Source organism: Syngnathus floridae, chromosome 1, assembly GCF_059516105.1.
Source record: "Syngnathus floridae isolate MCC-2025c chromosome 1, RoL_Sflo_1.0, whole genome shotgun sequence".
NCBI classification, from domain to species: Eukaryota; Metazoa; Chordata; class Actinopteri; order Syngnathiformes; family Syngnathidae; genus Syngnathus; species Syngnathus floridae.
Window position 1 is genome coordinate 6,656,953 of NC_142413.1, and position 26,896 is coordinate 6,683,848.

The 26,896-nt window shown below is 40.5% G+C and overlaps 1 protein-coding gene across 4 annotated transcripts in view; it reads left to right on the forward strand.

Moving 5' to 3' along the window:
• The window catches only part of LOC148403770 (protocadherin-1-like), a 142,135-nt gene that overhangs the window by 38,273 nt on the left and 76,966 nt on the right, over positions 1-26,896 (forward strand). For 2 of the 4 annotated variants that reach the window (XM_088357175.1, XM_088357255.1), the window contains exon 1: positions 22,815-23,384. The gene's annotated coding sequence lies outside the window, so the exon portion shown is untranslated. Of the gene's footprint in view, positions 1-10,226; positions 10,273-22,813; positions 23,385-26,896 lie in introns of those variants that run through there. The other 2 variants (XM_088357012.1, XM_088356928.1) reach the window with 2 other exon arrangements.

Below are 26,896 nucleotides of genomic sequence, written 5' to 3' on the forward strand. Positions count from 1 at the left end.
CGTATGATTTTAATTACTCGCCGCTATTTTTAGCCAGCGTCCCCGAGGGTTTTAGCTCGGCGTGGCGTGTTTCGCTCGTGGCGTCGTCATCGTCATCTTTCAGCTGTCGTGCTTCCCCGCAGTCAAAGGCGCTCTACGTCAAATTACAACAAACGCACAACTTACACAACTTTACAAGGCGGCCGGCTCTGATCGCACGCCAACACTACAAGCAAGACATCATCCATATGCACTTTGAAAAAGGTTTTCATGTGACTGGTTGGTAATATAGTGGTTCACATACGTATTTTCAATCTCAACTAAATTTTAACAGGATGTGGCACATTTTTGTTGGAAATTGTCACATTGGATCGATTTGGATATTCAATTGATTTCCAACTATTGTTTCACTGATCAGCAAATAATTGGGTTGGCAAGTTTATCATCGAAAACATGCAAGAAAAAGTCTAAACCATACGCAAATTTGATCTGGAAGTTTGCCAATTTGGGTCAATTTTACTTTTCATGTGAATAAAAAAAAATGTCCGTGTCACCATTTTCACCAATCAACATTAAATTGGCATAACAAAATGAATCTCAAGGAGTCATTACTTTAATTGACCAGGAAGTCAGACATCTTTGTTTGAAGCAACCATTTTGAATCGGCAATTTGCTTAGATAGAGAGAAAAAAATAGTTTTCGAAACTTGCTTATTTGAACAACATAATTGCGCAACCTACTCAAGTTAAATCAATTGGGAAAGTTTTCTGTGATTCTGATTGGTGTACCTAATGTAGAGTCCACTGAGGGTCATCCTTCCCATTTGCCATCTTTTCTTCCATCTCGCGACTTCTTGTCTTCTTTCATGCGGCACCATTTTTGTGAGAAACGTTATGACGATCGTGATGATGACCACCTCGGCTTGCCGGCAGCCATCAGGCAAACTCGCGTTAGCCAGCATATGCAGATTCCTCCATTTGCATGCATCATAAACTCCAGCAGGCACACCGCCACTTCCTGCCGCCTCCCGCCACTTCCCGCCTCCATCCACAGCCGGCAGGAAGTCAATCGGCGTCCCGGCCCGCTCAGCCAGACTTTCATTTTAGTTCTCTCCAGTGAAGTTACTTTTGATAGGAGGAAGAAGAAGCAGCCACTGATTATGATTATTATGATGATGATGATGCCCCCATAAAAAATATATGATCAGACCGCATGGAATTGGAGGAAATATTAAAAAGTGCTTCTCACCGGTGTGATACATCCGGACAAATTATCTTTCTAATTGGATTGCCTTGTTGATACTGCGAGGCCATCAAACACACACAAACACACACACACACACACACACACACACACACACATGCCTACATTATACGAAATAATGGTACATACACGATATCCAGACAAATATATTTTAGACATACACAATAATACACATTTAAGATCGAAGTACATGAAATAATACACAATTTTTTTCACACGTTGATACGTGCATGACGTTTTTGTTGTTGAATGGATTTGGGTGGGTTTTTATTGTAAACACACGCTTCGCTGTTCAGTTGGCGTGAAAAAAAGATACTGAAATAGTTCATCTACTAAATGGAATGTTTTAAAGTTGCGCTCCCATTTTTCATCATTCTCGTCATCATCATTCGCCAAGAAGCGGTGGTCTGGGACCCACACGACCGAACACTTTGCTCCTTGTCCAAGTGCGCAGACGTCCTCCTGGCCCGAGGCGATGCCGCCAAGACAAAGCAGCAGATGTCTTGCACAAAGCTGAAAGAAAGCAGAAAGGCGAAGGCCATACAATCGCTGACATTCATGAACGGATACAAAACATCAGCGTGCATTCTTTGTCATCAAGTGGAAGCTAGCGCAGGCACAACATCGACCTCTCCATCTGAAATAAATATACACTGGCTTTGATTGGCGAAGAAAGACCTTTTGAAGTCTGAGTTTTGATGATTGGATCAAAAACAGTAGGAGACAAACATGCCCCATTCAATTTTATTTTGTAAATCAATTCATTTTACTGATATGAGTATGTTGGTAATAATCGTTTTTAAGTTGAGAAATATTTTTTACTCTTTTCATTCATTTGGTTCTTGGCCTAACAATCTAAATCATAAATATTTTTTAAAATAACTAAAAAAATAAATACTTGAAGCATTTCTGTTCGGGACACATTTACATACAAAACCAAGTCGGAAAAAAAAAGTGTCATTATGAATCAAATGTTGAATATTATGCGGAAAACATTGACACTCACTGATGTTAATTCTTATTATGGTTGCCTGTTTGCGTGCGTGTGTGTGTGTTAAGACAAAGACAAGTTGTGACAAGACGATCCTAGTGGTGGATGTAACCTTTACCACACAGCACTAAATCATTTAGCATCTTCTAGTATGCATATTTCAAATAATTAAAAAAAAAAATCAAGTCAATATAAAACTAAACTGCATTAAAGCACACATGACAGCTGGAAAGTTTAATCAATTACTAGACAGACCGCATTAACGCAGTTTGACATTAAAAGAGTGCCGGCCACTGAAGGAAAGCGCTGGCGTCCCCGTTGAGCTTTTCTCAGCCAGCATTAACGCAAGCAGTGAGAGGTTTGTGTCAGAGCAGGTTATCCTCTGCCGCTAGCGGCATCGTTGCGCTGCGGGGAGCCCCTGAATCATTCACGTCGTACTGTATACCTTATTGATGCGGATACGTTGAAAAAGAAGAAGAAGACGAAGAAGAAGCTGCAACCTTGCCAGTCGTGTCGATGGGTTGACGAGTGAGACCGATTGAATCATCAACAGGTGGAACGCAAATCTGGCGAAAGATGGCATGATGTAAAAGATACGAGTCAAAACTCACGCTGGCAGAATACAAATTTGATCGGGTGAAACGTGATTGAGGCAGAACATTTATAAAACCGGTGGAATCGGATCTTATATGATGCAGGTGGAAGGCGAAACTGACAAGATAGGATGCTTGAGGGTTAGAAAAACCGAGTAGCGGAGTATGACTCAACCATGTGATCATGTGACACAAGAGGCACAAAACAGATAAGATGATAGAGGCAGAACAAAAGATGGTGACCTTTGACGGAGGAAGATCTTTATACTGATGGGACCAAATATCGATACATGATGAAATTTGACACATTGAACACAAAACGTAAGACATTTGGGGTCATGATACAAATCCTGCTGGAATGTGATTAAGGTGCAATATGACGTTTGGAATGAAAAAAAAAAGTGACCTAGATGGAGCATGATATAGGTGGAAAAGGTTATCAGCACGGGTTCGTGTTGTCCGTGTGACCAGGTCAGTTCGAGCGAGGAGAATTCATTTAGTCGGCCGGGTCGCCATGTCGGCGAGCGTGACTGATTGGTTGTCAGCTTCAGACAGACGAGTGTTTGTTCTTTTTTTGGAATCTCTCTGTGTCTCCTAGTCCGAGTCCCAAAAAGCCTGAGGGAAGGACTTGCTTTTCCGACGTTAATCCCGTTCACAGCAGACGGGAAGTCGACAAATTGTTTTGGCTCCTTGCTGGAACAACGGGGCGCTCAGAGAAAGCTGTTTCGTGACCAAGCTCGTTTTGGCGGATCCGCTAAAAGCGTCCATGAAGGCAATCTTCCCGGCCGGGACTGCTGTCGTGACGCTGCGGCATTATGGGATGGCGTCGTCTCCTATTGCTTTATTTTATTTAGTTTGTCCGCTTGACTGCGTCCGAGTCTGATGGGAAGCGCCTGAAGGCAACGCGACAGTCCCGCCTGACACCAAAACTACTTTAAGGAAAAGTTTTCCTGACCAATCAGGGTGAAGTTTACTGACTTGACGTTGCTGCTTGGTTTGCATAATTCAACATAATCAAATATGAGACTTCAGGGCTTTTGTTGTGGTTTGACTTGATAATTTGCGTTAAAAAAAAAAAAAAACTTCCATGGGCTCCACAAAATAATTATCATATTTTTTGTTTACTGATGGCTCAGTAGATCAACTGAATATTTTGGCCATACATAAGAATAGAAAATTGGCAAAATCTGAACTCCTTTTATGAATTGTTTACAGTATTACATTAATAGAAGTTAACAAAAACAACTTAGTTTAATCCTTCCTATGCCTTTTTTCCCCCACAGATTATCTCTTTAATATTCCTACATAGTCTATGAATGTTTTTGTTATTTATTATAATAATGTAAATAAACAACAGAGCTTGTTCAATAAAGCAGACAAAAAACTGAATTATTCCAATCATAAAAATAGTTTAATGCAAATAACGTGAGTTAAAGTTAATTATTTTGGGCTCAATTTGTCATCATCCATTATTTAAATTAAAGTCAATTAAATGACCTAATTTGACACGCATTTTTGTGCACTGAAATAAGAGTCCAAAGGATTTGCCTCACTTTGGGTGGACTCAAAATTTAAATTGGTGGAAGTGTGAATTGAAGTGAGTGTAAAACAAAGCAGAGTGTTGTTTCTTTTGATTACAGCGGCTGACTTTAATGATCCCACTGTGACAATAAATGTCAGGGAAACACAATTAGCAAGATAAGTTCAACTCCAACACGCACGCACGCACACACGCACATACTTGCTGTTAGTACTTAGCTGGCAAATGCATCGAGTCATATAAACCTCCAAAGTCAAACGCTCTATAAGTGGACCAACTTAGAGTTCAAACAAACTGGGTAAAATATAAGAAAATAACGGTTGCGATAGTGTACAGTTGTGTATATTTGTGACGTCTGCCTATTTCTAAATCCTTATTTGAAACACAAAACATTGCTTGAAACCCCGACCTCGTATATAACCCTTACCCTTTCTTGAAACTCTTTAATTTGAAGCAAACTTATTTTTTTAATTTGAAACTCCGGACATGTTTTGAAAACCTACTTTAAAACCCGAGCTGTCGGCGTCACGCTTTTAGCGGACGGTATCTCACTCCATTTTGTGTGAGACATTAAAACGTCATGTGAAAAAATGCAAATATTTAACAGGCCAACGCGAATACGTGGCAGCGGCGGCGGCGGTAAAGACATTACACAATGTGACATCATCCCACACCACGAACATAAAATATGACTTGTTGTTGTTGTCGTCTGCACGTTTAACGGGTGTAACGTTTTTATCAATATTTCCTCAGGCTGATGGCGTTTTGATCACGAGAATGCCGACGCTAAATATTGATTAAGTTGGCTTGGGCTGATTTATTGGCAAATGTGTGTTATAGCAATAAAAGAAGAGAAAATGTGGAAAAAAGGAAGGAGAGGATATAATGAAGCATAATGGAAGCTGGCGCATTTGAACGTCGTTATATTATTGACTTATATATTTTTGTGTCCTCATTACGTCTGTCGTTAGCATGTTAGGATAGCATAGACAACTACTTTTTGGTGAGGATGAGGTAACGCCTACCGGCCATTTGATTGACACTCGGTCATCGGAAGTATTGCTAAACATGACAAAAACAAAAACTTTAACCGATTTAACGTCCACCCCTGTTTTAAAATGAAAACATATGAAATGGTCTTGATGGTCATGCAAAACAATGCATTTTTGCTATTGGTTTTGCTGGTGAACACCTTATTTGGCAGTCAATACAAGTTGGATCTGGATTGAATCCAGATCATGCATCTGTTGGACATGTGTGTATGGAGATCAAACTTCACCTGGGCATCCGTTTCCGACTTTTGAACGGGAGCATCTGTGGGTCTTATTGACAGTCGCGTTATTGACAGTGCGAGAAAGCCGCCGCCGCGTCCGTGGGCCTGTCTGGACGTAGCACGAGAACACAGGCCAGCCCGCTCATGAATATGCAGGACCACCAGGCGTCTCTTTGTGGCGTGGCGATCCGTGGCAATGCATCGGGATCATTAATAAACATCCTCAGATGGTCAACGACCGTCACAAACATTTGGATTTCTTCATGTCGTCACTTTTTTCGCTTCAACTTCATCCGGTCACGTCCAACTTTTTGGTTGTGTGCGCATGTGTGTTTGTGTATACGTGTATGCATGTGTGTTTTGTGAGTCTTTGTGCGTGTGTTTCTGAAGGTGTGTTATACATGCGTGTTTGTATACGATTTGTGCTTGCGTCGGGTGTGATTGAGAGTTTGTGCAGGTGTGCGTAAGACAGAGTAAATATGACGATGCCATAATAACCTGGCAGTCGAGAGAAACAAAAATCCATGACATCGATCAAGTGCGAGAGAGCGTCCGTCTGTATCTGTCACTCAATTTGATTGATGGAGCTGTCATCCAGTGGAGTTCAGGTGTGGAGGAGGCGGGGCCAGCTCATCGATTGTCTGTCAGGGGAAATGAGCAAGACCCTCCATCTTGTGTCGTTAGTGCTCAGCTTTTAGGCTCAACGGGAATCACCCGACTACTTTCCCGTTTACCTCTTATTCATTACCTTGCATACTTTCAAACAAAAAAAAAAAAACACTTTACAAAAAGTGTTGTGGATCAGACATCGCAATTTTAAATCATTCAAATATAAATTCATACAAAAATGTATGGTTGTGTGAGCATCACACGGCTACGTACGTGCTTACATGCAGTATAAACATCTTACCAATACCAATATGAGACATTTTTGTCCTTTGGTGTTATATTTGGATTGCTGTAATTTACCCCCCACACCACTAGAGGGACTCATGTGCGCGCAGCTGTGTTAAACGCCAAGAAAATGTTATAAGTTGTTTACTGTATTGATTGCAAGGGAAAATGAAACCTGCAAGTATTCTTCAGATCGTCATCAACAGAACAATGTTTTTCTTTCGTATTTTCAAGTGCAAGGCACACGTCTTAGCACTATATTTATCAACCACATAGGGTTTAGTCACTTCAGAAGATGCTAACTGACAACAACATAGGCCGTAGCATTTGTACGATGCCACTCTTGACACCAGGCAAGCTAATTGATGATCAGTCAAGGATTGTCTGAAGAATCTGGTCCCCCTAAACAAGAGTCTTCCGCTCCTCCTTTGTGTCCAATTGCATGTTAAGAGGTAATGCTAATTTAGCAAAGAAGACGGCGAAGGTTATAGCGTACGAGCATGCGTTACATTCTTCGGCAGCCAGCATGTCGCAGCTCAGACGTAGCTTAGCTGTCGGTGCGCTAATTGGCTTGAAAAAATGTGTCGCTCTTCACGTCCCCCGTCTGCTGTCACTAAAGATCCTGCCCTTTCCATACTTACTCCCGGCGGGATTCCGCCAAAGCGCTGCTGCTTTAAAGGTGTGATAATCATGATGATCATAACAATGAGAAGAACACTCCTTGTAGCTTCGTCTTTATTCTTGGAATTGTCTCACATCATATTGATGTTCCTCTCTGAAAAGTTGTTTGCGTTCGACAATGGCCCCATTTGCGTTGCCTTTCAGAGGCATGATTGCCATTTATTTAACTGCCATTTAAAGAATTGCTCCATTAGCACTTTCGTGGCCACATTTTGCGACTTTTGTATAGTACCCTGAAAGCTATTGCTAAAAAAATTTGGCATGATCTTATTTTGGCACCTGCAAATGCGCTCCTTTGTCGTTATTTTGAGCAAAAGCAGCAGGAATGAAATCATATATGTGTTTTTTTTATTGTTGTTACGGTGGAAGGCACCAACAAAACATATACTGGAGATTTATTAGTGTTTATGAAGTTTATTTTGGCGGTTCACGAAAACTTTATTTGCATTTAAATCCGGCCTTTTGAGATTTGCTGGCTTGTCTGGTCACTGTCCTGTATGAATAGTAATGACGTCAGTTTACACATTATTTTCCACACAACAAGGAGGCACGTGTCAGGTGTTTAATTACTTTTGGGTGCCCTGTTGCCTTTCAGGTCTTCTACATTCACAAGCATGATTAAAGCCCGCGCTCGTCTTCATCGGGAAAGTATAGTCATTGCAATGTGCTTTCAAATCTGTTTCCCAGGATGCAACAGCAGTTTGCTCGCGTTTGCATCGTAGGGGTGCTTTTTCATTCTGATGATTGGATTCTCTTAGGAGCTGTCAGAACCTTGTCGGTGATCACACGCTACGCGGCATTATTGTTTGACGCCATTTGATGTGAAGGACGTGATTTCCTTTCGCGCCGCTCTCAAACATGCCTTTCATTCCTTTTTTCTTCTTGACAAGACGCCGCAGTCAATGTGACTGCTGACGCGCTGTAGTGTCAAGCTGGCTAAAGTGTGACTGCAAGAGAAAAGTCGACTAGCAAACACGTCTGCCGTGTGCCGCTCATTTAAACCTGATCACTGACTTCTTAACACACACACACGTATATATATATATATATATAGTTCCAAAAACCACCGGCAATAAGTGAAATCCGCGAAGTACAATCACCAACAAGAAGTACTGGGCAGGCTAACGAGTTAGCGGAAAGATGCTAATTTGCAATCGTGCTAACACGCGAAAACGGAATTCGAAAGGAATGTAAACGAACATTCGGAGCAATACTACATTGTCCTAAAGGTTAGACACATGTTTCCTCAATTTAGAAGTTTTACTTTGACTTTTAAATGTTTTTTTAATTTGGAAAAAAAAATCTGCGATGTAGTGAAGCCGCGATAAACAAAACGCGAAGTATATATATATATATATATATATATATATATATATATATATATATATATACATAATATGTATATTTGGGAGTGATGTGTGTGCACGTGTGCGTGAGAACTTAAGCGTCCACCACAACGTATGGGTGAAAAGTTGTCATTTGCAGGGAGTGTCGATGCAATTATTTACACCTTTTCCCGTATGGCAGTCCTCTTCCTCGCTCATTAGTGGACACGACAAGCCAACATGCTCATTACAGATACGTCGACGCATGTCTGAGAATATGAAAAAGAAAAAGGCGGGAAGACTTGTCTCGTTATCTGGCTAATGACCGTGGCGACTCCCTCAAAGGCTGAACCCCTCACACTTGCCGTATTCCCGCCCTGCCTATCGCTGACAACTTTTGACACGAACGAGCCCGCAAGGGACTTTGAAGAGTCGATTCGGATCAAGGAGCAATCACCTGAAATAACGACAAATGTTCGTAAGTGGAGTTCGGCACTCACACCGATTTAATTTCTCACCCTTGAAACGAATGGATGGCTAACCGATAAAGTGTTGTTTCACGTTTTGTCATAAATCCCTTTTTTTATGTCACGTCCACGAGTTGGAATTTTTTCGCATCCACTCGTATGTTGTCTTGTGTGCCTCGTCGTCCCGCCAGTTTGCCGCTATTTGGTTTAGTTTATAAGCAGTTAAAGTTGAATGTTGTTGTTCACAGATAAGTACAATAAAGGTCAAATATCAGGAGCTCTCCAAAAGTCTGCACACTCAAAGCACTTCATGATGCCTCTTCTGGTGCTCTAAAGGGACAGCACTGCATATGTACATACGGAAAATGGATGAATAAAAGCAAAATGGCTTTCGTGTGATATCAAAAAAATAAAGGCGTTTTTATGACGGCGTTCTCATGTGTGATGTCATGAGAATAAGGACTTTGCTCGGCCGTCGCATGGCGTGTAACTTTTGGAGTGCAATCATGGGCTAATCAAAGCTTTTACAGTCAAAATTGAGTCAATTAAACTGCATCTTGACCTGCACTTATAGCTGCCAGCTTATAATTAAAATCAGCACGCACGCGCACACACACACACACACACACACACACACGCACACACACTGCACTTGGCTGTGAAGGATTATAGCGATGTGGTTGTAATTAGTTGTGGCATAATGAACATTTGGCCCTTTGGACAAGAATAATGAAGCTGCACTTGATGGCGATCGGCCTGAATTTGAAAGAAGAATTAAGAAAAACCACTTTTACGACGCATGATTCACCAACCTACAATACACACACAAATGTACATAACTGGAAATAAATACAAAACATGAGCAATAGGACGGGCAAATGGAGACAAATCTTTTACGTATGATTATGGATATTAATAAAAGGCCATTTTCAAATCCATGTTTGGTTAAATTGTATTTTGTTAATTTATTCAGGCACCTATATTTTGAAATTTGAATTGCAACAAGTATTTAAAGTTAACAAAGTCAGTTCAACATGTACTTTAATAGTCATTTTAAGTTTTTTTGCTCTGAACAAATTATTTCAAACTTTTAGCAGTCAATTATGTTAAACTGATTAAACGCCAATCTTTGGACAGCAGGAGGCTTTCTCGAGAAATAGACAGAAAATGATTTAGTTTCATCTCAGGTTTAAGTTTTTTTTTTTTTTTAATGTCCACAGGAAAGGTGTCACCAAGTTAGCCTCGGTCATTAGCAGCTGAAGCGAGGTAAGGAAAATGGTGGCGCCTTTTGTGGGTAAGTGGCTTATCTTTTCTCATTACGCTGGGATTCCCGCACAGCTTCTCGACGCTTCTCGGTGTGATTACATATTCCGCATTCTTCATCTGGCTGTGGCAGAGGAATGATGAGATGGTTGGAACGTTTACACAAAGCTTTGGTTCCGTGTGCACAAAATCTCGCTTGAAGGCCTTATTGCCCATTATGCTCGGAATGTCAATGCAGGGAGTTAATGAATAAATAAACATGCAATAAGTTTCAGGGTGTATAAGAAATCAGTTTTGAGATCTGAAAGTTTCTTACATCGATTTTTATTTTCAACCCAAGTAAATGTAAGGCCTCATTGTTTGACTAATTCTAGTCAGGCATCTTTGTGGGCACCCGGTTGCCTTTAACGGCATTTTTTTTTTTTAACCGTTAGGGTTAGGGGTAAATAATCTATTGTTGTGATAAATTAATTCTAACCCTGTGCTCCATTACATGCACTATTTTCAAATGCAACTCACTTGAGTGTCAACTTATTGATAAATTGTCTTGCTTTGGTCTCGAGTATATTGATAAAAGGTTGGACTCGCGTTCTTGCGTACATTTCCAATCATGTGCTAAGGAAACAGTCTTTGTTTCATTATTGCTAGCATTAGCATTCACATTTGAAAAAACATTCAGAACTCCATTTACCAAATGTCAAATTGACATTTTCTCATGTTTCTACACATCAGTGGCTTCCACAACAGCAAAGACAATTACAAAATATTGATCCCATATTTTATTGATCTAAGTGTTTTCTCTGAAATCTCTGGAAAGTGACAACTTTTAAACAAAATGACAAGATTTCTTCAAACCAAAATGCCGGACTTTCCATTCATTTGAAGGCAATTGGTCCTTGAGGTTTTTTTTGTGGGTCCTGTCATGATAGCCAATCCCACCAAACTTTACATTGGTCGATGACGTTTGTGGCAGGGGCACTTATTTATGTTCATATTTTTTAAATCCCTCAAAAAAACAATACTGTACCTTAAAACCAAAATTGATGACCATCCTCAATTGGCATATTTCCCATTCTTTTTTAGTCATGGTTCCTCTCTTGTGAGTTCTGTCATGTTGGACAACCCCATTATATTGCATTTGATGGATTATTGTGGTGTGGAGGGGTATAATTCCTCAAAAATCTGAAAGAATAAATGACCTAAAAAAACAAACAGACAAACCACCTTAAAACCAAAATGGCAGATTTCCTGTTCATTTTCAAACATTTTTGTAGGTCCTGTCATTATGGCAAAATCACACAAAATAATTACATTACACACCGCCACCACCCAAATCTCAGAATGATAGTACCTTTAAACCAAAATGCGTTACCGGATACAAGGCTGATTGATGACGCTTATATTACGAGGTGGAATTTGGCGGTAATTCTATTGATGTACATGCATGTTGGATTTCATGTAACTTCTAACGTTCTAGTCTTTCCCAACTGAGCTGGCCTATGCATTTTTTTTTTAACAAATTAAAACGCTACAAAAGGAAGAATAGTAGCGAGAAACAAAACAACTATGTCCTTGGCTGTAAAGCGGAAATAAGATGTGCTTGTTGCCGTATGAAATATAAATAGCACACAAGTTGTTGTCTCAAGTGAGCTGAAGTGAGCAGAGCTTGAGCGCTAGCTTGCGCATGGCCGCGGGCATCGTGTCCTTGGCGGTCCGCCGGCTCGTACCCGACCCCCCTCCTTTGCTCCCCCTCCCCGCGGCATATTCTTTGTAGCGGCCGTGCAGTGGCCTTGGGGGTTTTTACCCACAATCCTCCTCAGGGCCGGCCGCTATCGCTTGGTGCGGCGCACAAGGTCAGTCGCCCGCCGGCCATGATCATCCACCCCAACAAAAAATCTTCAACTGAGACACTGGCGCAGCTCAGAAGTTGTCGGTGCTCTTCACCTCACTGGAATAAAAGTTGTACAAAATGTATTTTTCAAAAAAGTTGTATAAAAGTTCTCTCGCAGTTTGGATTAAGAATATTTCTCGTCTATCAACTGATTTTATAAAATGACAACAAAACAAGTTACCGTATTTTCCATACTATAAGGCGCACCTTCAATGAATGGCCCATTTTAAAACTTTGTCCATATATAAGGTGCACTGGATTATAAAGCACATAGAATAAATAACTCAACGTTGCTCAAACGTTAATGCAATCACAATATAGTAACACTCGAAATAGTGAAAACAACAACAATATATCAATAACTCAACGTTGCTCAAACATTAATATCACACAACACAAAAAATAAACATGTAAAGCTTACTTTAATATATTAGTCCTCATCCACAAATCCATATTGGTCCATATGTAAGGCGCACCGGATTATAAGGCGCACTGCTTTGAGGTTTTTAGGTGCGCCTTATAGTGCGGAAAATACGGTACAAATTTAAATTTTCACTGTCAGCAATTAGAATTACATCTCATTTTCAACATTAATATTGTTTTTATAAACAGCTATCGAAAACATTTCATTATAATCTACTGCTCTGTCTTGAATAGTACAAGTATTAGCAAAAGATAAGCCATTAAACATTCACCCTAGGAAGCCTGTTTCACTTAGCAATGAGAAATTTTGTAGGTATGTCAATCATGAGGAGACCCACAAAAAAGTCATGGAAAGCCAAGCCCCAAAACACTCACTCTTTAATTTTAGTTTGAATAATTCATTTTTGTCTCAATAGGTTGTGGCTAACTGCACTTAAAAAAATGACATACCGCTTTCAAGGCCAAATTCATTTAGCAACAAGAATCTTGATAGATTTTTTTAACATGAATAGACACAATTAAGGTCTCAAAAAGCCATTTGCAGAAAAATTTTCCAGAGCAAGGAGTAATTAGGTATACACGTCGACCATAAGTAGATCCTAAAAAAAGCTCAAATGGAAATGCAGGCAAAAAAAACAATGTCTGCGTCTGAGTTTTCAGACTTATTGTAACTGCTTCCATTGTTCACTGTTTAAAAGCTTTAATTATTTCCCACCATCTGTGCATCATTTCTATTTAAATCAAAGTTTTAAAAGTCACGTGGCAGAAGTCAACATGTGTCATGCTTGACACATTTGAAAAATGATGTCTGCCGTTGTCTCGGCAATGGCGGCGGCCTGCTGTCACACCTGCGTACTAATTAGCCATCAACACGTGAATGCTTTTGCACGCCAACAAACCAAGCAACTTTGACTTATTTGTCTAAGTTGACTTTTTATTTGGTCACACGTGATATCCATTCATAAAAATTACACCCGGTTTCATGCACATTAATGTCAGGGAGGTGACGATTAAATGTTGTGCTGTTTGTGCCTTTTATGGATTGTTGCTGATCAATGCGTGTCACCTGTGGACGCGTGTGGCCTGTTTTCCAGCAAATAGACAGCGCCATCAATCAGCCTGCACGTGTTTAATCAAAGCTTATTGATTATCTATATGTGGTGACGCACACACCTGAGTGTGCTTGTTTGATATGTCCACCGTAGCATTTCAGGATGTCGCTGATACTGGAAATGATAAAGCAGGGAGCATAAAAAAAAAAAAAAAGATTTCAATCGCAACCTAGTAAAGGGACACTAAAAATGAAGATGGTTGACTTCATGTTTCGAGCATGGATTCTTGAGTTTTTTTTTTTTGGAGTTCTGCTCATTATAGACATAATTTGCAAATATTATGCAACTATGTCAAACTGGATTTAGAAGAAGAAATTTCCAAAAGACACACATTCTGTCCGTAGAAGGATTTTGTCTTTGAAGGACCTCAGAAGAGGGCAAAAATGCTCCCAAAAAAAGACTTCCTTTGACTTTTTGGGCCTGGTGTCTTTATAGACTTTTTGTGTAGGAGTAATTTGAAACTCCTTTCTGCCCTGGACAAGGCCATAAAATATCTCCTTCAAACCAAAATGGTAGACTCTGTGTTTCATCTGGTATTGTTTGCGACTTTTTTTGTGGGTCTGCTCAAGATAGACATGGCTATCAAATCTCAAGGACCACCAAAAAACTGAGACAGGTCCATTTAGTGGTAACTGAAATCCAACTTTGTTGGCTTCATCCATCAGACGACGCCTCTGATTGGCCCAAATTGCCTAACCAATCACTTGACATTTTCCACCAAACCAACGCCCCCCCCCCAGAGCTGTCCGTGGCCCGACCGTGGTCCATTTTGCAGTGGTGATGAGGGCGCGGCTCCTTCATTTCAGGCTCGGAAATCAAGCGCCGCTCCGTGGTAATGTAAGCTGTTAACTGGAATCCCTTTTCATCGTCGCCCTTAATCTTCGCACGCCGCCATGAGACCGTGAGACACCATCCCAAAGCCTTTCAAAACCTTAATTCAATCTGCAGCCTCGCTTCAAAGTGCATGTCAGATTAACACACACATACACACATATACACACACATGCACACACAGAGTGCGTGTATGTGTGAAATTGTCCCGTCTCGTCGAAACATTTCTACAAGCTCTAATGTGGAAATGTGACGCGTCTTCCCTCTTATCAGCGTTCACATTTGTCGCAATACCTTTGATGATTCTTGACATCCTTGCTTGATTATGGTACACAAATTTTGTGACATCAAGCGCAATGGTAAAGACCAAAAATGATCTCACACTATAATTTAAAGCTACAGTATTATTTTCCAATAATATTCTCAGATTGTATGCCGTGTGACGCACACATTTGGAAGACGTTCGAAAAAATTTTACTTTTTAGTTTATATCTTGCGTTTGTATAGATTCTCATTACACTGCAGTTCTCTTTCTGTGATAATCAAATCACATCAGTCGAAACTGTTAAATTGAGTAGTTTGGAGAGTTTTGAAAAAATGTTCCACCCCTAGCCACAATTTTAAGAAATGATACTATCCTACAATATTATGCTAAAACGGCACAGCACAATGATAAACTACAATATTTTCTACAATGTTAAGCCATGGTGTTAACATATGGTGATGTCACACTGTGATAATAATACGTATACAATAATCTGGTTTGATTTTATACCGCAATGTTACGCCGTGTTGGCCCTTCTATGCTACGACACTGTGCTACGTTGCTATGCTACAATGTTTCAGCTCGTCTCGATTCTAGCCGCATTCAGTCATAGTCATTTTGGTTTCTATTGTTGTTTTGTTTTCTTGTTGGCATTTGTAGCCCAGTTAAGGAGCTTTAGTCATCCCAAGTGGACAATTAAAAAATTGTGTGGTTGTAAACGTGTTGTTTCTTGGGCCTAAACGATGGATTAAGTGTTGAGTTTATCAGGGATTAAACGTGCTGCGCCGGCCGCTATCTGCCTACACGTCCACCTTGCTTTAATTGTGTTCGCCGCTTTGTCCTGGCTCGGATTATGCCTCGCCTCCTCCCCTCCCTCATATGTAAACACTTGGTCTATGCTTTTTCTTTTCTTCTTCTTGTGTTTTACCGTGGCGAGAAAGTGTTTTAGCACTCTCGCTTCTTAATCTGCAGCCAAAAAGGCGATCGAACGAACATGGATTATGGCGGATTAGCGACTGGTCGGCATTGCGCCTTCCTGATTAATCCACCGGTTTATTGTGTCCGGGGGTGAAAGGTTAACCAGCGTGGGTCCGGGGGTGACCCACATGTAAGAGGCTAATGTTTGAATAGGGAATAAATACACAACATGCAAATACGTATGCACTGGGTAATCCCCCCTTTTTACGGTTATTATGAATGGCCTTTACTTATTTATTTTTTATCTTTAGCTCAAGCCACAGAGGCTACATTTATTTTCTGTTTGCGTCTTTATATTGTGTAATTTTGCATTTAATGACAGTTGTTTTGATAACGTGATAGGGTTTATTGCACATTTTTGACCCCGTCATCCAGTGAATTTGACTCGAGACTTTCTCCTTAAGGTAAAGATCAATAAATCACTAAAAGTAAATAAATAAAAGGTGAGCTACATTCTTTGGCTTCACCAAGTTTGGAGACTGTTGGATAAATGTAGCAGGAAATTTTCAACTTTAATATGACCTTGCAATTAATTTGTTGATTTGGTTCCTTAAAAGCTCTAAAATCAAAGAATCAACTCAGTGAATCGGAAATATTTGGATGGCGACTTGTGCCATGAGTAAACGTCAGTCTGCTACTTCCAGGAGAACGTTTGGAATTGGATACTACACAACTCACTTGGCGCACATGACCCACTTAAGCGCTCGACAAAATGCACAACAACACAATCTGTGGTGTTCATTCATCCCTAAATGTCCCTCTTCCGGCTCCAGTCCATCTCCCTCCTTCCACTCAATCACACAAATCAGATTAGCAGACATATGCCGGCCGCCATTAAGACCTTAGCGGAGCTCTTACGGGAAGCCGTGATCGGCCAGAGAATCTCAATCAGAAAGTCTGGAAATCGCCTCTTTTGGGTGGGGGGAGGGTGACAATTCCCCTGTCTGATGTTTACTCCATGCACGCAGCGATGCCAATTAACGCACTTGTTAGCAGATGTTTTTATTATTTCTCATCTGCGCACCGTTGACACCTTCTTCACACATTCAAGTCCAGAAATAACCTGCTTCAGCTCTATCTCACTACCGCAGGAGATCTTTGATGGTGGGGAACACAAAAGAGTTTCCTCTCGTGAAAAAGTGGTGAAGTTGCTTTTGGCTTGGTTAATTTGAAAAAAGAATTTACTGCGGCAAATTATGTTTAACTGATAGTATACACTGGGCAAGACTTTTAGTGGAGGATTCTGAATGGAAAAATATAAATGTGTAATTTGTGAAGATTTTTGTCGAGGGAAATCTGGCTTTCTGGCAAGTGGGAGTGTGTGGTGGCAGCGGAGAGCCGGGCTCGGTTTGGCACACCTCAGGTGAGATGATTCACTCAGACCGAGGACGCTTTGCTGGTTGGACTAGGGAAGGACGCCCACGTAGGGCGAACATAGAGCCAAGAAAAGCAGAGAAGGGATTGAGTGGAATGAGGAGGACACCGGGGACAGGATGGTGGAAGAGGAGCATAAGGATGAATGGAAGGATGAGGAAGAAATAGACGAGGAGAAAGAAAACTTGGAGAATGAGAAGGAGAGTGGGGGGAGAGAGCACAGAAGGGAGAGAGCACGACTTGACGAGTGAAAACGAAACGAATGAAAAGAGACGACGGGGGAGAAATGGCACAGGATGTGCAGGAGTCCAGGCGAGAATTTTTGAAGCGTCTTTAAGTGAACCTCATGTTGTTCATATGTGCTAATGTTCAAGTGAGGAGCAGCAAGACGAGGAGAAGGAAGGAGGGAGAAAGGAGAAAGCGGAAAACGATCGTTATTTTTCATTTACTATTTCTCCAAGCCAGCTAACCTCCCTGCCATCATCATCATCACACCTCCACCCCCGTACTTCCCTCTCTCTGCCCCCTCAACCTCCTCATGTTGTAGGTAATGAAACATCATGAACATCTTCATAAAAAAATAAAAAAGTCTCCCGATGTGCTGGTGAGGAGTTAAAGGTGAAATGCTGCAAATGGTAGCGAGGTGTTCAGGGGCACCGTTAATATGACCGCCGCCCGCCTGCGCTCATTACATCAGCGCAACAAACACACCGCCGGAGGGCTAAAGGTTAGCCATGGTGCTAACTATGGTGAACCTCACACAGCCATCATTTTGAAAAAGCTGGGTGCAAATTACAAGAATCAGCCCTCAAAGCCAGTTTGCCTTTGCAACATGAAATTTGGTAGCCACAGAAAAATTACTACTACTACTGTTTTGTCCTTTTCCAGTGATCCTTTAAAATCAAACTCTCATCGAGATTTTGCTTCCCAATTTGGACCAGTAGTGAATTACAAAAACAACTTTTTGATATTGCATGAAATGTTGAAGTTTATTTAAATGCATGATGAAGACTTTCCTGCAGGATAAAAACAAATAATAATAATTTGATTTCTCCCTGACCTCCCTGGCAGCATACAGTGCGTTTGAGACGTGCTCATGTGTAGGCGGGACCTGTGGGGGCAGCGTCTTATTGGCTGCCGGCAGGTGCGCTTCCTGAACGATGCCCCACCCCCGTAATGAGCGCCAACGGGTATCGAACCGCGCACCCAGGCCAGGGCCTCGGGTGAGCCGCCTCCATCACCCATCACGGCTGCCGCTCACGCCGCTGCCTCTCGGCCGTGCTACATTCGAGGCAGCTGGGAAAGATGGCGATTAACTCGTTTGACAAGGCTAATGTAATGTTTTGGTTAACAACAGAGTTCAGATATTCTTATTTATTTGTTTATTTATTTATTTACTTTAAATGCCTACAAATGAACCGGTGTGATTAAATTTACAGCATTGGTTCGTCGGATTGTGGGAGAATTCTGCCAAGCGACCAATAACAGCTCAAATGAAAACCTGATTCGTCTTAAATTGGAATTGGCATTATTAAAAAAAAAAAGTCATTTTCCTTTTGATCAAGTCTGCCTAGCATCAAGTGACACTGTAAACATACATTTGAGAAATTCTCAACGTAGAAACTGCGTGATAAAGTCATTTCTCCTCAATTCTCAACAGTGTGTATGTGTGTGTGTGTGTGTGTGCATGTATAATTAACAGTGATTTGTTTGATGTAACAAATGTTTCCCTAATTGTGACAAGTTTTGGGCTTGTCGTTGCTTTTGTTTTCTGTCTCAAAGCTTTGATTCCTATTTACTCATCTCTTTTGTCTTTGGTTTGTGTGTGTGTGTGTGTGTGTGCGCACGTGCGTGCATGCCCTCAGGGAAAGATCCTTGCAATCTTATTGAAAGATGTTTACTGTGTGCCTCTAATTAATTTGCATATTTAGTGACAGGGACCGTTCGTGACCTAACGCATTGTAATTCAATACCAGTGCTATTTTCAAAAATTAAATCATTAAGTACAACAAAAGTGATGAAAAGTACAACAATGTAAAACAATGTCTGGACTTATTTATGATTTTACAGTGGTTGGATCAGTGCAAAATATACAAAGAACAACGATAACATGGGTCAACAAGGGTCAAAACTTTGCATAAAAGGATGATTGAAGTTTAGAGTTGTATAAGGTCGTTAAACTCCTGAGGCTAATGAGTTATCGTGAGCATTTGAAAAGACTTTTCCACCATGTCTCCATTTTGGGGGACGTTTTTTAAAAATAGTGTGAGTCTGAGGACTGAACGATTAGCTTATTAGCATAGCATCTTGCATCGCTAATTGAATGGCCTTGGATAATGAAGACTCTTATGGTCTTTTTTATTCTTTGTGATTGAATGTTTTGCTTTTGTTGTTTTGTGACTTTGGTGCTCCCGGCTTGATGAAGAAAGTAGGAACTTTTAATTTTACACGTATTTTATTTTCAATTGCAGACAGGTTTTCCAAAGTTTGTACTGAAGCGAGCCTCATTACTCAGTACTTGAGCATTTTTTATAAGCCTTTGATTTACAAGTAGTACGATTAAATTGTTAATGAAAAACTCCGTTAGAGTTGTTGAACATTCTAATGGAGCAAGCCTAGTAGTTAACCTCACCACCAAAGGCCTTGTATTAGTAGCTTAGCATTTTGATTAATGAGCTATCCATTATTTCAATACAAATAAATTGTCTTGAATGTTTATGATATTTTTATGCCAAATAAAAATGCAACGATAGTGAACGAATCAATAAGCGTGTTTTCTAAACTTGTTTGTGCATTTGTGAACTGTACCAAGGTGAACGTCCGGAGAATATTGATGAGGATATTAAAGGCGACCACTCGGTACGCATGGTCAACAAGGTTAATGACTGCAACGAATGCCGGCAAGCGAGCGGTGATGCTGGGGGGCTCGGAGACCACGGAGAAAAACTTCTTGTCCGCCCTCGGGATGAAAAAAAAAAAAAAACAGAACAAACAAAAGGGAAAACGGCAACCAGTAGACGTGTCCTCGTCTTGTTTTATTGTCATGCTGCACACCAGGTGGGCGGGGCTTGGAGCCATTACATCATTGGAGTTCATAAACCAATCTTCTTCTGGAGATGTTATTTTGAATATTTCTTATTTGTGCTTTTATTATCATTTTGCTTCATGTTATGACATCAAACAGCATTGTTTTTTTATTAATTTGTTTTTTAAGTATTTGTTATTATCTGTGTTTAACGCATTATTTTTTTCACTTTAGATTTTTGATAAAAAGAAATACTGGTGTTTTACTTTCATGCATTGATTTGCAAAAAAACCCCAATTCTTTAACATGATGTTTTTAATGCTTTTGGCTGTTTTTATATCATTTATTACGTTATTTTTTTAAATATTGCATTTTGAGCATGGTAATTTGAATAATGCTTTTTGTTTTATTTTGTGTTTGTAATATTTTTCCTCATGTATTTTAATGTTCTCAATGATGTTTTTATGATTTTTTTAATAATGTCTTTTTAATCTCTTATTTTTAATAATGCTTCTAATGATGTTTTTGCCTTGTATTGAACAGATGCTGAACAAGATAATCCACATACACTTTGTAAGCTGCTTTTAGTTTTTACACACATTCGCACGCACACACACACACACGCACACACACACACAATCTACACTAGCCCAGATAAAGCAAATGATCATTATTTAGCCACAGTTTATTCTTCTGGTTGGTTGGTTGGTTGGTTGGTTGGTTGGTTGGTTGGTTGGTTGGTTGGTTGGTTGGTTGGTTGGTTGGTTGGTTGGTTGGTTGGTTGGTTGGTTGGTTGGTTGGTTTTGGGTGGGTGGATCGACCGACAGGCGGATGGATTGTGTACATACAACAAATTTGAGTTTACGTGCATGTCAATCAATGCATATATTCTTATAATTCGACACCAATAGGATGAAAACCATTATGTTCTTCCTGCCAGTTGACAATGAGGACTTTATTTTTATGATTTGACTTTTTAGTAGTCTTGAAGTGATACAATAAGACTGAGTGGAAACTGTCATTGGATGAATTTGTAGCATACCGTCAATTACATCACATCGATGAATATTAAACTGGAATGGCTATGACCCGCTCTCTGAACTCTGAACTCTGTACTAATACAGCAACAAATATACAGTCTGTGTCGCCACCAGAGGTGGTCGTAAATCACATAAGGGCAAGTCTCAAATTGTAGCCTTTAAGTTTCAAGCTCCAATTAGGAAAAATAAATCAAGCAAGTCAAGTCACGTCGCTAAAAAGGAAGTCTTTGTTCAAGCAAGGGAAGAATGAAGTCATAAAATCTTACACAACTCAACATACTGTACATTAGAGTGATGTTGTTTTTCACTGATCAAGTGAAAACAAAGAACTACTGTATCTCTAAATATTAAACAACAACTTAAGAGTATGAAATATATGAATGTGTACATAATTTTATTAACATTTGCTTGGGTGTTTACGGCTACTAACGTATTGAATGCTGCTACTGAAATCAAAACTTGTTATGAGAGGAGACCCAGAAGTCATGATACAAAAGTTGAAGAGTAAAAGTCTTTATCGAGTATCAACAGAAAGCAGCAGGCCTGGGCATTTAAGAAAACTAGACATGCTACCTGAAAGAAAGCTCGACGCACTGACAATTTCTCGCAGGGTAAACCGAGTTTATATACTGTAAGGCATCAGAATAAAGGTTGACATAACAACAGGACAAATTGTATAAGGGAAACAGCAACTGCATGGCAAATTAATACATTTTGGAATCAGGCTTATGACACAAAGAAACTAAAACAAAAGGACACATTATAAAGAATCAGCGACTTTATAAAAACTGATACATCAACACTGTTAAAGTACAGTATAAGTAATCTCTTAAATATAAACACATGCAAGCACACTCACTCTCAAAAAAACTAAGACTACATAAGTCCTTAACACATAAACACAGACAAAAAACTAAATGCCTCAGCTTTAAGCAGCTTATCTATGTGTCCATATATATAATTCCTTTTACTGTTCTCCCATTCTTCACTATTCCTGACCACCGTGTTGACTCTCCTCAATGACCTCTTGTCACAAGCTTGCGACCCAATCGAAATTTCAATTGCGTCCGCCTCTTTCAAACGAGCATGTAACTGTTCAAACATGAGCAAATACAATCTACGGTTGGCTATGCAGAACTTCACCAAGTCCCCCGCCTTGTCCTTCCAAAGGTAGCCTGTAGAGGGCGGTCAAAGCCCGGCAGATGGCAACCTCACGGATCTCCGCGACTCACGCACTGGCACAGCCACTCGCACACTGCCGCTCGAGAATGGTAAAGTGCAAAAGATAAATGATTTTTATTTATTGTAGTCGGAAAAGATTGATAAATACAGAGGTGGAGGTTAGGGAAGCAGTGTGGGGCGTTTGATGTTGAGGTCAGAATGTGCATACGAGGTTGTGTGGCTTGACAAGCAAATAATTACAAAAGCTTTTAAAGCGCTTCTTGATTTGAGGAGAACAGCCATGCCAACATGTTTTTTTTTATTATTTGAATATAAATAGTGTAAAATAGAAGAACTTCCAGACCGTTTGCCGACCCCCCCCCCAACACGCACGCACACACCACTCCTCCCTCCTCCCGTCCCTGTGATAGAGAGACGTTCGCTCACAGGACGAGAGAGAGAGCGCGAGCGAAAGAGTAGTTGCAAGCTTGCAAGACTGTGCTTCAGTTTGTCATCACCCGGGCGGCAGCCTAGCAGCACGCGAGTAAGCAGCGAGCAACCGAGCCGAGGCGCACCGGAACCGGACAGTATCAGACGGCACTGCGAATTGACATCATAGAAGAGTTTTTTTTCTTTCTATAATCTTTTTTCCTTTTATCCTCTTTTTTCCCCCCATTTCCTTTTAACTTAAATTTGTTTACATCCCCCGCTCACTTCTTGCTCCAAAGAACCGGAACCTCCTCCACCACCGCCTCGCAGAACCTCGGACGTGATGCGGACCTCCGCCGCGTAGACGGCTGATCCGTGTCTCACTCGCAAAAAGTGGACTTAATTGAGAGAGGAATATTCTCTTGGCTTCATTGGATTTCAACTGCTATTCACTCTTCAATCGTGTGGATTTTTATCCCATTTTTCCTGCTTTTTCGCACTCTCCGAGTTCCGGAGTGGACACCGACGACAAGCGGAGCCTGGAGTGCTCCAAACTAGGCTACCGCGCAGCGCTCACCCGCTCCAGGTAGGAAAACATCCACCTGCTCACATGCATCACATTCTCCATGATTCTTTTGAACTACAATGACTCGCTTTCAAAGACATTTTAAAATAGTTGAAAGAACGAATGTGCGTTGTTGAAGAATGGTGCGATTTGAAACACTTGTTGTCCAAATGAATTCGAGATTAAAACCAATAGCGTGTTCATTTCCGCCTTCATTGCACTTAAAGCAGCATTGATCCGTATCGACCCCCGTCCAGCTGAATCCAATAGAACCTGCCTGACACCAGCAGTCGTGCTGGTTTGCGTTCTGGTGGGCTCCATATACGATCTTAGTACAAAGAAAGTCTGTCTGATCTCAAGTTTGTGAACTCCTTGACAGACTGTGTCTCCGGAGCTCATTTTTGACGAGCTTTACTCAAAGGGTCACCACACCTCCTCGTTTTTGTTTTTGCGAGCTGAGACAAATGAATCCCAATGGAGAGTGTCCTAGTTGGACCTCTGCCGAGAAATGACCCCAAAATCAAATGACTAAGTGTGATTGATTTCTGTGCGTCCAAGAAAAATGAACATGCATGCTGCATTTGATATCCATCAGATCCACTTTTGGCAGGTGCTGATGTTTGGAATCATTAAAAATGAAAATTAACGCAATCACATCCTCATCATCTTTCTCGGGACCTGAAAAGCGCATTTCTTTGCATCATCAGCGATGTTCCGTAAATGCGAGTTCCTCACACGATGGACTTCTTTGCAATTTGAAGCTTGGCTGGTGGCAAGCGCAGATGCTTTCCAATTTTTTTTGGGGGGGAGGGAGGGGGGGGGGGGTTGCTCGGAAGTAGTTTAAAAGCCAAGGAGGGGGGGGTATCTAGGACCTTGTCTGTATGTGTTGTTAAATTATGTTTTTGAGAGCAAGCCGATTCAAATTTCGTTGTAGGATTAATGATAAAAATATATTTAATGAAAATTGAGTGGTTTTGGATACCCATGCTCGAAACATGTTCTCAAAGCTCTGTGTATGTGGGGGCCCTGTCTCCTGGGCGGGGTTGTATCTAGGACCTATAAAGATATTCCGGCGTGTGTTGAAGCCTTCGAAATTGTTATAGAAATAATGCAAAAATGTTTTACATGAGATGCCTAAAATTTGAAGACTCAAGCCTTGAGTATCCATGTTTCGAACATACAGATGGGGGGGGGGGGGGGGGGGTCAGCCAAGATCCCTAAACCTATAGATTTGTAAGTTTTTTTGTTGCCTCCAATCATTCTGAAGTATTTACCAAAGAAAATGTTGTGACTTATACAAATGAAGCTGATTTTGAGGTGGTATGGGTCCAGCGTTCCGAAAATAAATGTTCTGAAAATTGTGCATGTTTTAAAGATGATTTTGTCACAGGAATAAAGTGATAAGGACGTATAATAGGAATAGGAATAAAATGCAAAATATTAAAGTTTACTAAGTGTACTAATGAGTGAATGTTGGGGATATTAAGGATGGTAGTGCGGAACCCATAAATGTGAACATTTCCAGAAGGATCCACATGTTGAAAAGCCTGGGCATTTTTGGGGAGTATATAAATGCACCCTTAAACTAGATTTCATTGTGTGGGTAAAATATTTATAAATTATAAGAATTAAGGTAGTTTCAATTTACTGCTGAGCAGGCTTTTCATTACTGTGCATTCTCATCGGGGATACACAAGCACCAAATTCACTTCCAGCCTCTCAATAGTAATTTTTTTTTTCCGGGGGGGAGGGGTCATTTTAAAAATGATAAGAATTATTCAAGGAGGGGGTGTCATTTTAAAAATGATAAGAATGAGAAAGTTATAATTGGGTCCTTATACTGCTATCCCCAGGCCTTGAAGAACTTGTGTTATCCTTTATTATCTGTCTTTGAAACACACAGACTCTTGTAAGTGGATTTAGAGTTTCAGTGTGTTTATCCGTGCGTGTGTGTGTGTGTGTGTGCGCTCGTGTGTAAGTCAGAGGCGGCGAATCCGGTCTCTCCGGTTCTGCCGGAGGGGCAAGAAAGCGCGTGAATGAAGGAGGGTTTGGCTTGAGACTATTTACATGCACAGCGCACAGTTTGCGGCCTACTCAACTTTGACCTCCTTCCCTACATCCTGTCAAGTAGGCCGCCAACCTCATGACACACACTCACACAAATGCGTGTGTGCGTCTGGTTATTGTTTTCCTCCTGACACCTGTCAACGCAACGTGTCGGGTATCTCCCAGAGTGTGACTCAAACATGTCCAGGAAGTAGACATGTCCACGCCATCTCTCATAAACATCTACATCCCTCATGAAAAATGATTCCATGCAGTGTAACCTTTGCCCTAGCACGTGTGTGTCTTCATATATATATATATATATATATATATATGAAGACACATGCCTTTGGATTTACTTTTATTCTTTCAACAAGTTAACACCTGCCACCAAGGTTTGCTTTTATTTTTTTTTGCATGATGCATTCAGGTGACTTGCCAAAAGTGGCAATATTTTTGTTCTGTTTTGTTTTCCTCATGTCCTCAACCTTGAATCTGATTCTCCATCTTGTTGGTTTAGTTTGAACATGAAAAAGTCATATGACTTTGGATTTACTTTCATTTTAGTTCATGAAAAGTTGGCATTTTTAACACGTATCACGTAAAGCACAACGTAAACTGGCTACTGTAGATTACTGTATGTCAATAGATGTGCGTGCGTGTGTGTTAATCTGCATCAAACAATAGAATGTGAATGGAGTCATTAGTGTAATCCCTTTTGTCATGCGCCCTAGCTGGACCCCACACACATGCACGCACGCACGCACTCTCACATTTCCGCTGTGTGTCTTTTGTCTTGTAGTAGCTTTGTCAAAGAAAACTAAATTGACTTGAATACTAGACCTGTGTGAAGTACCGTGATGCCGATGCTGAACGGATCGCATGGCAAAACACGAAAACCTCATTAAAAGTTGCAGACGACAAACGTTTGAAAAAGTAAATGTTCGTAAAAACATTTGAAGTCAAACAATTTCATCCAAGGACAAGAACAAGCAAACATCTTAAAATCCAAACAAGCCTTTTTGTTTGTTTTCTTTACCAGACCACCATTTCCATCACTTTTGCAATTGTGATGAATCCCTCAAGGATAACAAGTTTCAAAAATAGCTTTTAGTCTCTCATGTATTGCATAACTTTTTGACACAAGCATGCTGTGACATTTGTGACTTTTGTGTTTTGAGGTCATGAGAAGTTTGTTTTATGTCTCACCAAATTCCAGCCGCGGCATTCACATGCTCTTTGCTGACATGCGTGTGTGTATGTGTGTGTGTGTGTGTGTGTGTGTGTGTATTCACATGCACTCTGAATATGTCTATTTGCTTTTCATACTTTCCCACATTGATGTTTCCTCAGAATGGATCAAAGCAAAATAAATAAATAAATACAATAACAACAGAAATCTTGGGAAAGATTGTTTTAAATTAAGAGCTCGCTCGTTGCTTATTGTAGCATTACGTACTTCAAAGAGATGATCAAATCCTTTTCAC